Source organism: Macaca thibetana, chromosome 5 (assembly GCF_024542745.1).
Source record: "Macaca thibetana thibetana isolate TM-01 chromosome 5, ASM2454274v1, whole genome shotgun sequence".
In the NCBI taxonomy this organism is placed as follows: domain Eukaryota; kingdom Metazoa; phylum Chordata; class Mammalia; order Primates; family Cercopithecidae; genus Macaca; species Macaca thibetana.
Window position 1 is genome coordinate 52,074,516 of NC_065582.1, and position 12,422 is coordinate 52,086,937.

Below are 12,422 nucleotides of genomic sequence, written 5' to 3' on the forward strand. Positions count from 1 at the left end.
TCAGAAATAATGAAGATAACTATGTCTTCCTTCTTAATATTCTATAATTAATCACTCTCTCAATTTGAACTTACCTTAGCACTTAAAAATATTATCCCCATTAAAATAAGTAAGTGCATAAAGCACATGTGGGGATGCCTATAATCCTAGCTGTTTTGGAGACTGAAGCAGGAGAATTGCTTGAACCCAGGAGGCGCAGGTTGCAGTGAGCCGAGATCGTGCCATTGCACTCCAGCCTGGGCAATAGAGCAAGACTCTGTCTCAAAGAAAAGAAAAAAAAAAAGCAAAAGTTGAAGTAATGATAGTCAGTGGAACTATATATACATAGTTCAAACTGGAAGAAGAATAAACAATGTTGTTTGCATCTAGTTTACAGAAACATGAGTTTCTTCTTTTCCTTACCCATTCATCTATCTATATTATTCTTACCACTACTTGAAATTAAAGATACATCACATAACTACATAACTTTAGCTTTGTGCAGTGGCAGTATCATAGCCAATGAGGGTTTATCTAAGGCATAATTATTGCTAATTAAATAATTTTGAATAAAGAATAAAAGAACAGATCTATCTGTCTATCTATCTATGTATCTATCTATCTATCTGGTCACAAACTATGTGTCTGTTCTGGTGGTGCAAAATACTTTGTTTTCTGGAAGTCTCATTCAATATTTACACTTTGGTTCTTGATTTTTTTCCTAAAAGTTTGATGCTTTGAATATTTTAGTTTTTTGTTCCCAAAATTATTAAGGCTCGACTGAGGGGACCATATTTATGCTCACACCAGGTCCCTTAAGATTACTTGTACCATTTCTGTGTGTCTGTTCCCTGGTTTTACTTTCCTTCCATTGTTGGAATTGTGTTGCTCAAATTTAGAGAGAACAAGAAGGGCCTGTGAGGTTGCACTGGTGAAGAGGATTGACTGATAACAGTAGTACGAACCCCCAGCTCTGTTGCTTCTCACAATGATAAATTTGAGATGCAATGTATTCATGGAACAACCTACCAGTATCAAGCTGAGAGTGAGACTTTGCCTAAAACTTTGCCTTGTATCACTGCTAGGCTTCGGCTGCTTCCATTTCTGCTTCTTACTCTCCCTTTGTGGTTTTTCCTGGGACTATTTCTTCAATATATTACTTGCATGTAGATACCTCTCTCAGGCTGTGCGTCTGGAAATCTTGACCTAAGACACAAATCATGACTACAACACTCTACTTTGAAAGAGCTTGTCCCATGTCTCTAGATTTATGTTTGTACAGTTGTAAGATTAAAAATAGAAAGAAAGAAACTGTATTTCTACCAAATTAGAATGTACATTCCAAAAAAGCGGGTCCTTTGTCACTATATTATAGGAGGCTACAACAAGACCTGATTCATAGGAGATGCTAAATGAATACTTTTTGAATGAAAGTCTATGCCTAATGAAAACTTTACTAGTCAAAAAAGTGAACTGATATGATTAAAAGACAAAGTAATATTTAATATGAAAAAAGGGAATGCTGAAATATGTTCTTATGTTAATTATCTAATGCATGGTGATATATGTGCATATGTTAATTATTTAATAGAAATTACCCCAAAATTTAGTAGATTAAAAAACAATGATTGTTATTGCTTCTTATGACTCTGTAGCAAAGGAACTTAGACAGGACACAGTAGGGATCGCTTGCCAGTCTGGAACTTCAGAGAGAAAACTCAAAGATGGGAGCTGGAATTGTCTAAAGGCCCAATCACTTGTTAGAGAGCTTATGTGGCCTGTCAACTGAAACCATCACACATGGACTCTATATGTAGTTAGGACTTCATCAAAATATGGTACCTGCAACCCAAGTACAAACATGTCAAGAAACAGAGAAACAGAAACACACACACACAGAGAGACTGCAGGTAGAAGCCATATAGGCTTTTGGAATTTGTCCTCAAAACTTATACGGCTTCACTTCTGCCATATTGATTGAGACAGCTACAAGGTCCACCCAGGCTTAGGGGAGGTAACAGAGATGTCATCCCTTGATGGGACATGTTCATGTCACATTGTACTTTTAAGGGTATGAAATAAGATACATATTGGTACAGCCATTTTGGGAAGAAAAATCTGCCACATTGTCTCTAACAATAAAAAGTAAATTATTTATTTATTTATTTAGTAAATGCAGGGAGAAAGATTACTGGCTGGGAAATTAGGCAAGAGATTGGCTTTCTTCTTTAGTATTCCTAATTTACTCTGTAAATTCTATTAATTCAGAGCTTTGTTTTTATAAAAGTTTCTTTCTCTATGTAAGATGAAATGATCCCTCTAGCTCTGGTTCCTAATATATTTCAATATTATCTTTAGTTGAAATGTAGCAGCTAATTTTCAGTATAAAATTTAATAAAGATATTGTAGTCTCATACTTTCTATGGATTTTGTAAATGTGAGTAAAACATTTTCTTAAAGAGGAATAAGATATTTTTCTTATATAATCTGGGTTAAATCACAAGGAAGGCTACAAAATATAGATGGTAATTTATCAGTAGGGTTCTGAAGTCACCTTGCCTGCATTGAAACCCCTGCTCCTTCATTTATTATCTGTTTAAATTGGAAATGTTGCATTTCTGTGTCTTTGTTTTCTCATCTATAATATTGGCACAATAATACTGAATTTGTGGAGTTTCTGTGAGAAGCAAATGAGTTAAAAAAGCGTGACTGGCACATATAATGAAATTTAATATATATTAGCTATCATAAGTATTGTTTTTAAATATTTCACTTGAGTGTACACCACTGTATTAGAAGAGATAGGCAGGTGGCCATTAAAAAGGAAAATGTAGCATGCCCATTAAATTCATAAATAGCACAGTATAAGAGTCTAAGTAGTGATAATAGTTGAATTGGGTTGATTTTGGCTGTTTTCCCCAAAACATATACCCATGTCCTAACCCCTAGAACCTGTGAATGTGACCTCATTTTGCAGATTTAATGCAGTAAGGATTTTGGCATGAGATCACCCTAGAGGATTTGTGTGGGTTCTAAATCTGATGAGAAGTATCTTTGTAGGAAATGGAAGAGAAGACAAAGAGAAGAGGGAGAGAAAAAAAGATGAGAAGGTCATGTGAAAACAAAGGCAGAGACTGGAGTTAGGCAGCTACAAACTAAAGAATGCCTAGAGCTACCAGAACCCGGAAGAGGCAAGGAAAAGATTCTCCCCATAGGCTTTGTAGAGAGCACAGCTTTGCTGACACCGTGATTCTGCACTTCTGGTCTTAAAAAGGGTAATAGAATAAATTTCTGTTGGTTTAAGACACCAAGTTTGTAGCAATTGTTACAGCAGCCCTAAGCAACTAATACAGTGGAAGATCGGGTAATTCTACCCTTCAGTACACACGGGCATATGACACTTTGTCCTCTGTTTTCTTGCCGTCAGTAAAACTGATGACAGGCGACAGCTAGCATTCAATTTCATAGACTGGTAGCTGAATCTGCAAAGCGTTTTTGATTAAACTGCTATGTGTGGCTATCTTTGGACCCAATTTAAAAACTAGAACTTGGGATATTTGTTTTGCCTACAACACAGGTTCTAAATTGTTCTTGGTTCAGTAATTCAACAATAATGGGTAGTGACATGGCATATGGCAGTGAGGGTGCAGGTTGCTTTGAATATGATCTACCTAAGGCATTTTAATATCCCTAAAAGAAATGCTGCTTTTGTTAAAATATTTTTATTTGCCCTTAAGAGAATCAAACATTTGTGAATATGTCTCTAAACTGTTCTTGATCATTCTTTCCTTCCTGAAAGGTAATATGACATTTTAATTTGAAATTAGTTATTAATATTACTAGAAACTGTGCTGCAGAAACTGAGTTGAATGGATGCTATAGATGAGATTTTTTTAACTCATCATTTATATTAATATTTTTAATACATGAATATTACTATCTGAGTGTCCAAATATAGAAGAAAACATTGATGTATATCTCTTCCATACACACACAACTTGTAGTTGAATTTACCTGGATGTATTATTTACAGAGGTTATTTGTAGAATTAGGGACTTTGTTTCCTACATTTCTGATCAATTTACCTTTACATAAAAATCCAGTTAGAAAGCCAAACTGACTGCAGAAAGCCTGTCTGCAAAAATGAATGCTGAAACATGACAGTAGTTTCCTTATGTTACCTTCATTAGATCTTAAAACAACTCTCTGGAAGAGGCTCTGGAAGAGCAAATTTTCAAATCTAATTTCTTACCAACCTTAATTATGAAAGTGTCTATACGTAAACCATTAAAATCATTCTAAATCATATTTAAAAATAAATGTGCTGTCTTAAATTCCTTAGAGTTTCTTAAATTTATTATTATAAATTGTGAACTAATGCTTGACCTCTTCACTTTTTATTTTGTGTGCTAATAAACAAAAGAGAGAGTAGAAATGTTTTCTGTAATAATTACAGTAAAAAAATTTTATGTGTTCAATAAATATTTGTTAAATAAATGAGAAAAAATAATTCACATAGGGAATCCATAGGGAACTTCAAACTAATTGAACATAAATATATGAATAAGAATTTTAATTTTTGGTTTATACTAAGAGTTAACCAGGAATGTTAAGATACATTTTTTTTTTTATACAGAATGTTATGTTTTAAAATTGTAACAATGTCACCTAAAAGTAAGTACTTTTTTAGATGGTATGGATAGGTTTTTGCAGTTTTTTTTCAGTCTTTCCATTTGTGTCCATATTTTACATGTTCTATAATTATTTTTATTAATGAATTTCTAATAGGGATTAATTCTGCAATTCAGTTGGATTGGATATTAAAACAATGTAAAACTAAAAAATAAAGAAAAATGTAGAATAAACCTTTTTTCAATAATAATAACTGAAGATTTATGTTAATCTCTTAGGCTTTTCAAATTAATATACTCTCATTTTGTCTTTAATCAAAGGATTAATTTTCTTTAAAACCATAGTCATAGTTCTGACTTAGGAACATTATTAGAAAAATATCTATTTTTAGGACCTGGGTGTGATTGCTCATCCCTGTAATCCCAGTACTTTGGGAGGCTAAGGTGGAAGGGTTGCTTGCAACCAGAAATTAGGGACTGCAGTGAGCTATGATCATGCCACTGCACTCCAGCCTGCGTGACAGAGGAAGACCCTGTCTCTTAAAAAGATGATAAATAAATAAATAAATAAATAAATAAATAAATGGAAAAAAAGAAAAAGAATATTCATTTTTTTAGCATTAGATTTTTTTTAAACAGAGCTTAGGTTAAAAGTTTTAAAGTGAGGCCAGGCACGGTGGCTTATGCCTGTAATCCCAGCACTTTGAGAGGCCGAGGTGAGTGGATCATCTGAGGTCAGGAGTTCAAGATGAGTCTGACTAACATGGTGAAACCCCATCTCTACTAAAAGTACAAAAATTTGCTGGGTGTAGTGGTGGGCACCTGTAATCCCAGCTAGTGGGGAGGCTGAGGCAGGAGAATTGCTTGAACCTGGGAGGCGGAGGTTGCAGTGAGCCGAGATTGTGCCACTGCACTCATGCCTGGGCAACAGAATGAGATTCTGTCTCAGAAAACAAAAACAAAACAAAACAAAACTTAAAATGGTAGAACTTCATATTGGGTAATTTTGTATTTTTGTAACACAATCTCAGAAATAATTCATACATAAGAATAGATGATTCTTGGAGATATAATTATTTGGAGAACATGGACACTAAAATCAGCTAACAATTCATAATCCTAACCAAAGTAATGTTCATATGTTAAATGTGTTAAACTTGCAAATACTATAAAGTGTTTTTTAAGAGAGCATAATCTCTTGGGATAATGAAAAATTTTGGAGATGGATGGTGGGGACTGTTGTAGAACAATGTGAGTGTACTTAATGCCAACAAATTGTACACTTAAAAATGGTTAAAATAGTAATCGTTATGTATATATTATCACAGTTAAAAAAGATTATGTCCCTGTCTGCTTTATCACTATTAATAATAGATGTGGTCTCTTCTCACTGTACCACTATTAGACTGTCCTCATGTGTGTTACAATGTATTAACACACAATGAGTGAATTAAGAGCAAAGTCTTACAAAATTACTTCAATTAGCTTTTTTTTTTTAATTTTTGAAACATATACTTTCTGAAAACTTGATGTAATTTATGGATCACGTTCTCAGAAAAATGCACATGTTCATAAACTCTTAATATTCAAATTCAGCATTCAATTTCAATTAGTATACAATTTCAATAGAGGGTCTTTAATATTTATCCATGAATGTTTGAATTAAGAAGGCTTTCCAAAATAGACAAAATATGTCTAGGCCAGTAAAGCATGATGACTATATGATTGCATAGGCTGTATTTACAACCCTAAACACTATTATGTCAGTTAAAGGGGGTTAATCAATGTTAGATTGTAAAGAAAGTTGAATCATCTAGAAAAACAACAACACCAAGAGAAATTTCTCTAATTCAAGAACTCCACTATGTCTTGTGGTGATGGATATATGGGGTATTCCTAATCTGATGCTACAAAACTGCATTAACGTAAGCAATTAATACATTTACTTTTGCTTGGGGATCTATATTCAACAAGCAAATTTTGGACTTAGAGAAAATTCCTCACACAGATTGTCTGTGTGGCACTAATGTACTAGCCAGATGATATGGCCAATTTTATTCCCTTGGAAGTTTATAGTTCTAAATGTCCACATATAAATCTTATCCTGACAATTCTTGCCAGCTCCTTAAAACAGAGATGAGGTTGCAAGTTGAGTTAATGTTTTCTTCAAACCACCTTTAAGCTTTTTTGTCACCCACGGCCACTTCTTGCTTCTGAGCCATAGCTTCTAGACATTCAGGTAAATAAGGAAATTATTCGGTTTTCATAAAATAGATATTAGAAAAGATAAGACAAACTCTCCAGCAAGATCTTCTTATGTATTAGGAACTGGGAGGTTAAACCTAATTTGACTTAAGAAATGTATTTCTTACTTAGCTTGCTTTCTTTAAAAAAAAGAAAAAGATCTGTATTGTAAAAATATGTATTAAATATATATTTAGTGTAACAATTCAAACTATTGACATTAATTTTTTTTTTTTTTAAGACAGTTTCTCTGTGTCACCCAGGCTGGAGTGCAGGGGTATGATCTCACCTCATGGCAACCACCGCCTCGCAGGTTCAATTTATTCTCTTGCCTCGGCCTCCCAAGTACCTGGGATTACAGGCGCCCACCACCACACCTGGCTAATTTTTGTATTTTTAATAGAGACAGGGTTTCACCATGGTTGCCAGGCTGATCACAAACTCCTGACCTCAGATGATCTGCTCGACTTGGCCTCCCAAAGTGCTGGGATTACAGGCATGAGCCACTGTGCCTGGCCTATTAACATTAATATTGAGAACAAAGAAGCTAATAAGTTGTTCTGAAGAGGCAGAAGAATGGTAGGGCTGAGCATAAGAACTCTGAAGTTAGTCTGTGCTTGAATTTCAGCCTAATTGTTATATAACATAGAGCAAATTACTTATCCTCTCTGTGCTTATGTTTCCTTACAGGGAAATGATATTATTTGCCACATGAAGTTATGAGTACTACACATATAAAGTTCTTAGAATAATTTTTAGAATATAGTAAATGCTCAATAATTAGCTATTAACTAGTTGGAATGTAATTTTGGAATTTATCTAAATGTGTACTACTATACGGAAGAATAATCACAAAATCTAGAGAATTTACAATGGTCATTTTAGTTATTTTTTCAAGTTTTATTCTACTACATCAATGACCGTTCACTGAAGACACCTAGCAGATCAGAAGGAGGTACCAAGATGGCTGAAGGAACAGCTCCAGTCTGCAGCTCCCAGTGTGAGTGACACAGAAGTCGGGTGATTTCTGCATTTCCATCTGAGGTACCAGGTTCATCTCACTGGGGCTTTTCAGACAGCGGGTACAGCCCACAGAGCAGGGCATGGCATTGTCTCACCCAGGAAGTGTAAGGGGTTGGGGAATTCCCTTTCCTAGCAAAGGGAAGCTGTGACAGATGGTACCTGGAAAATCAGGTCACTCCCACCCTAATACTGTGCTTTTCCAATGGCCTTAGCAAATGGCACACCAGGAGGTTATAGCCTGTGCCTGACTCAGAGGGTTCCATGCCCACGGAGCCTCGCTCACTGCTAGCACAGCAGTCTGAGATTAAACTGTAAGGTGGCAGTGAGGCTGGGGGAGGGGCGAACAACATTGCTGAGGCTTGAGTAGGTAAACAAAGTGGCCGGGAAGCTCGAACTGGGTGGAGCCCACCGCAGCTCAAGGAGGCCTGCCTGCTGCCATAGACTCCACCTCTAGGAACAGGGCATAGCTGAACAAAAGGCAGCAGAAACCTCTGCAGACTTAAACATCCCTGTCTGATAGCTTTGAAGAGAGTAGTAGTTCTTCCAGCACAGAGTTTGAGAATTAAGAACAGAGAGACTGCCTCCTCAAGTGGGTCCTGGATCAAAGAGTAGCCTAACTGGGAGATACCTCCCAGTAGGGGCCTACTGACACCTCATACAGTAGGGGGGCCCTGTGAGACAAGGCTTCTAGAGGAAGGATCAGGTAACAACATTTTCCGTTCTGCAATATTTGCTGTTTTGTAGCCTCCGCTGGTGATACCCAGGCAAACAGGGTCTGGAATGGACCTCCAGCAAACTCCAACACACCTGCAACTGAGGGCCCTGACTGTTAGAAGTAAAACTAACAAACAGAAAGGACATTCACACCAAAATCCCATCTGTATGTCACCATCAGAGAAACCAGAGCACAAAAGCTGAAAATTCTAAAAATCGGAGCACCTCTTCTCCGCCAAAGGAACACAGCTCCTTGCCAGCAACAAAACAAAGCTGGACAGGGAATGACTTTGACAAGTTGAGAGAAGAAGGCTTCAGAAGATCGGTAATAACAAACTTCTCCGAGCTAAAGGAGGATGTTTGAACACATCGCAAAGAAGCTAAGAACCTTGAAAAAAGATTAGATGAATGGCTAACTAGAATAAACAGTGTAGCGAAGTCCTTAAGTGAGCTGATGGAGCTGAGAACCATGGCACGAGAACTACGTGACGCATGCACAAGATTCAGTAGCCGATTTGATCAAGTGGAAGAAAGGGTATCGGTGATTGAAGATCAAATGAATGAAATGAAGCAAGAAGAGAAGTTTAGAGAAAAAAGACTAAAAAGAAACAAACAAAGCCTCTAAGAAATATGGAACTATGTGAAAAGAGCAAATTTACGTCTTATTGGTGTACCTGAGAGTGACGAGGAGAATGGAATCAAGTTGGAAAACACTCTGCAGGATATTATCCAGAAGAACTTCCCCAACCTAGTGAGGCAGGCCAACATTCAAATTCAGGAAACACAGAGAATGCCACAAAGATACTCCGTGAGAAGAGCAACCCCAAGACACATCATTGTCAGATTCACCAAAGTTGAAATTAAGGAAAAAATGTTAATGGCAGCCAGAGAGAAAGGTTAGGTTACTCACAAAGGGAAACCCAAAAGACTAACAGCAGATCTCTCGGCAGAAACTCTACAAGCCAGAGGAGAGTGGGGGCCGATATTCAACATTCTTAAAGAAAAGAATTTTCAACCCAGAATTTCATATCCAGCCAAACTAAGCTTCATAAGCTAAGGAGAAATAAAATCCTTAATAGACAAACAAATGCTGAGAGATTTTGTCACAACCAGGCCTGCCTTACAAGAGCTCCTGAAGGAAGTACTAAACATAGAAAGGAACAACTGGTATCAGCTACTGAAAAAACATGCCAAATTGTAAAGACTATCAATGCTAGGAAGACACTGCATCAACTAATGAGAAAAATAACCAGCTAACATCATAATGACAGGATCAAATTCACACATAACAATATTAACCTTAAATGTAAATGGGCTAAATGCTCCAATTAAAAGATACAGACTGGCAAATTGGATAAAGAGTCAAGACTTACCAATGTGTTGTATTCAGGAGACCCATCTCATGTGCAGAGACACACATAGACTCAAAATAAATGGATGGAGGAAGACCTACCAAACAAATGGAAAACAGAAAAAAGCTGAGGTTGCAATCCTAGTCTCTGATAAAACAGACTTTAAACCAACAAAAATCAAAAGAGACAAAGAGGGCCATTACAAAATGGTAAAGCAATCAATTCAACAAGAAGAGCTAACTATCCTAAATATATATGCACCCAATACAGGAGCACCCAGGTTCATAAAGCAAGACCTTAAAGACATACAAAGAGACTTAGATTCCCACACAAAAATAATGGAAGACTTTAACACCCCATTGTCGACATTAGACAGATCAACGAGACAGAAAGTTAACAAGGATACCCAGGAATTGAACTTAGCTCTGCACCAAGTGGACCTAATAGATATCTACAGAACTCTCCACCCCAAATCAACAGAATATACATTCTTCTCAGCATGACATCACACATATTCCAAAACTGACCACATGGTTGGAAGTAAAGTATTCCTCAGTAAATGTAAGGAACAGAAATTATAGCAAACTGTCTCTCACACCACAGTGCAATCAAACAAAATTCAGGATTACGGAACTCACTCAAAACTGCTCAACTACACGGAAACTGAACAACCTGCTCCTGAATGACTACTGGGTACGTAACGAAATAAAGGCAGAAATAAAGATGTTCTTTGAAACCAATCAGAACAAAGACACAATATATCAGAATCTCTGGGACACATTTAAAGCAGTGTGTACAGAGAAATTTATAGCACTAAATGCCCACAAGAGAAAGCAGGAAAGATCTAAAATTGACACCCTAACATCACAATTAAAAGAACTAGAGAAGCAAAAGCAAACACATTCAAAAGCTAGCAGAAGGCAAGAAATAACAAAGATCAGAGCAGAACTGAAAGAGATAGAGACACAAAAAAAAGTTCAAAAAATCAATGAATCCAGTAGCTGGTTTTTTGAAAAGATCAACAAAATTGATAGACTGCTAGCAAGACTAATAAAGAAGAAAAGAGAGAAGAATCAAATAGATGCAATAAAAATGATAAAGGGGGATATCACCACCAATCCCACAGAAACACAAACTACCATCAGAGAATACTATAAACACCTCTACACAAATAAACTAGAAAATCTAGAAGAAATGGATAAATTTCTGGACACATACACCCTCCCAAGACTAAACCAGGAAGAAGTTGAATCCCTGAATAGACCAATAACAGTCTCTGAAATTGAGGCAATAATTAAGAGCCTACCAACCAAAAAAAGTCCAGGACCAGACAGATTCACAGCCGAATTCTACCAAAGGTACAAAGAGGAGATGGTACCATTTCTTCTGAAATTATTCCAATCAATAGAAAAAGAGGGAATCCTTCCTAATTCATTTTATGATGCCAACATCATCCTGATACCAAAGCCTGGCAGAGACACAACAAAAAAAGAGAATTTTAGACCAATATCCCTGATGAATATCAATGCAAAAATCCTCAATTAAATACTGGCAAACTGAATCCAGCAGCACATTAAAAAGCTTATCCACCATGATCAAGTGGGGTTCATCCCTGGGATACAAGGCTGGTTCAACATATGCAAATCAATAAATGTAGTCCATCATATAAACAGAACCAAAAACAAAGACCACATGATTATCTCAATCGATGGAGAAAAGGCCTTCGACAAAATTCTACTGCCCTTCATGCTAAAAACTCTCAATAAACTAGGTATTGATGGGATGTATCTCAAAATAATAAAAGCTATTTATGATAAACCTACAGCCAATATCGTACTGAATGGGCAAAAACTAGAAGCATTCCCTTTCAAAACTGGCACAAGACAGGGATGCCTTCTCTCACCACTCCTATTCAACATAGTGTTGGAAATTCTGGCCAGGGCAATCAGGAAAGAGAAATAAATAAAGGGTATTCAATTAGGAAAAGAGGATGTCAAATTGTCCCTGTTTGCAGATGACGTAATTGTATATTCAGAAAACTCCATCGTCTCAGCCCAAAATCTCCTTAAGCTGATAAACAACTTCAGCAAAGTCTCAGGATACAAAATCAATGTGCAAAAATCACAAGCATTACTATATACCAATAACAGACAAACAGAGAGCCAAGTCATGAATGAACTCCCATTCATAATTGCTACAAAGAGAATAAAATACCTAGAAATCCTACTAACAAGGAATGTGAAGGACCTCTTCAAGGAGAACTACAAACCACTGCTCAGCAAAATAAAAGAGGACACAAAGAAATGGAAGAACTTTCCATACTCATGGATAGAAAGAATCAATATCGTGAAAATGGTCATACTGCTCAAGGTAATTTACAAATTCAACGCCATCCCCATCAAGCTACCAATGACTTTCTTCACAGAACTGGAAAAAACTACTTTAAAGTTCATATGGAACCAAAACAGAGTCCGCATTG

General features: G+C 36.4%; 1 non-coding gene across 1 annotated transcript; it reads left to right on the forward strand.

The window, feature by feature from the left end:
• Nucleotides 1-472: 472 nt before the first annotated feature.
• LOC126955926 (U4 spliceosomal RNA) lies at nt 473-606 on the forward strand. The gene has a single exon (XR_007726189.1). It is a non-coding gene; the product is annotated as a U4 spliceosomal RNA (small nuclear RNA).
• Nucleotides 607-12,422: the final 11,816 nt, after the last annotated feature.